General features: G+C 38.8%; 1 protein-coding gene across 1 annotated transcript in view; it reads left to right on the forward strand.

The window, feature by feature from the left end:
- arhgef38 (Rho guanine nucleotide exchange factor (GEF) 38) overlaps window positions 1–1550 on the forward strand; it is an 11615-nt gene that overhangs the window by 1167 nt on the left and 8898 nt on the right. The gene's annotated exons all lie outside the window — the stretch shown is intronic.

The following is a 1550-nucleotide window of genomic DNA, read 5'->3' on the forward strand; positions in this document are numbered from 1 at the left end:
ACACACACACACACACACACACACACACACACACACACACACACACACACACACACACTTTTGTCTTTTCAGAAGATGTTAAGTTTATATGAGACATAACCACTCTTCATCCCTTTGTACTTTCTACTTTCAGAACCTGCATCATGGCAGGCTGAGTTGTACAAAAAACACTGTGATGTTTTGAGTAAACTATTTACCCGCGCCTTTTGACTTCACCCTCAGGGAAACCAGCAGCATTACATATTTACACCAATGCAAATATTGACAGAACGATGACTTCACTGAAAGAGGAAACATATGACTTGCTGCTAGAAAGTCTCTTCTCATATGCTTGCCAGACAGGTTGGTCAAGCCCTAGAGCCATGGCAACAATGACATCAATATGTCTAATTATTTACCGCAACTAAATAAAATACTTCCAACAATGATTTACCAGCAAAAAACGCCACAGGACAGTGATGGAACAGATAAAACTACCTATTTGTTTGTAGTTTCTGAAGTCTTTCTCGCCTGTTTTCTAACTTTCAAATAACTTCAGGCATTTAAAAAACAATTTAATTTATTGTGTCCAAAGTATTTCTCCTTCCCACTGATTGCCACAGGGGCCTGTGCTATGCGGATAAGTCTGTCATGTCATTTTTCTTGATGGTGATACATGATACACTGTGGCCTTCATTCTTTCCTGTCCACTCTATTGGATCCCTTTCACTGGACTGAGCAGTTAAAAACGCCCTGTATTTGCTTTCATGAGAACTCCGATCCTAGTAACCATACCTCACCAAACATAATGCCGGCAGAAGGATAAGTTGAAATGTCCCGCCTATTCTTGATCCATGTTTTTTTTTTTTTAACTCTGTGGAGGGAACCTTTCAAGGTCAAGTTTGAATGAGACAGACGAGTGTTCAGTTCAAAGCTCTGGAAAGGAACCGGGATTCATTTAACTCATTAAAACCTTTTACAGTGGCAGGAAAATATCTATTTATGACTATAATATATATACATATATATATATATGCTATACCATGTAATGACCAGGTGAGGTGGCTTCAGTATAGTTACTGTGCAAGTAGAGCCTTCACAAAGACAACCACATTTTAACCACATGTTAAAATATACTAAAATACTATAAAATACTTAAAGTATTTTAGGAAGGAAGAACATTGTATTCCAATTAATTATATTCCTTCAGTGACTCTTATGTCACTGAAGGAATATAACTGAAGGAATTGTGTGAAGCTCTTGTTGAATTGGCAAAAAAAATCAGTCAAATAAATCATGACTAACCACTGCAGATTCATTTTACAGTTTCACAAGGCTGGGAAGCAAGGTGAAACTGTACGCAGCAGATCTCTGGAGTCACTCACCATGCTGAACACTGCTCCCATTCATAAGAGAGCAAGCACCGGGCAGAAACACAAGATGCATTCTGCGTAGCTTCAATAAAGGGCATCTGTTTCGTCATCTTCAGTCTGCACCAGCAGGCAATGGCCATGTTACTCAAGCTGCTGATATATAGATGTAGTCATCTTTTGCAAATGGTTCCTTGGATG

This window comes from Pundamilia nyererei, unplaced genomic scaffold, assembly GCF_000239375.1.
Source record: "Pundamilia nyererei isolate P.nyererei 1_Seehausen unplaced genomic scaffold, PunNye1.0 scaffold00022, whole genome shotgun sequence".
NCBI classification, from domain to species: Eukaryota; Metazoa; Chordata; class Actinopteri; order Cichliformes; family Cichlidae; genus Pundamilia; species Pundamilia nyererei.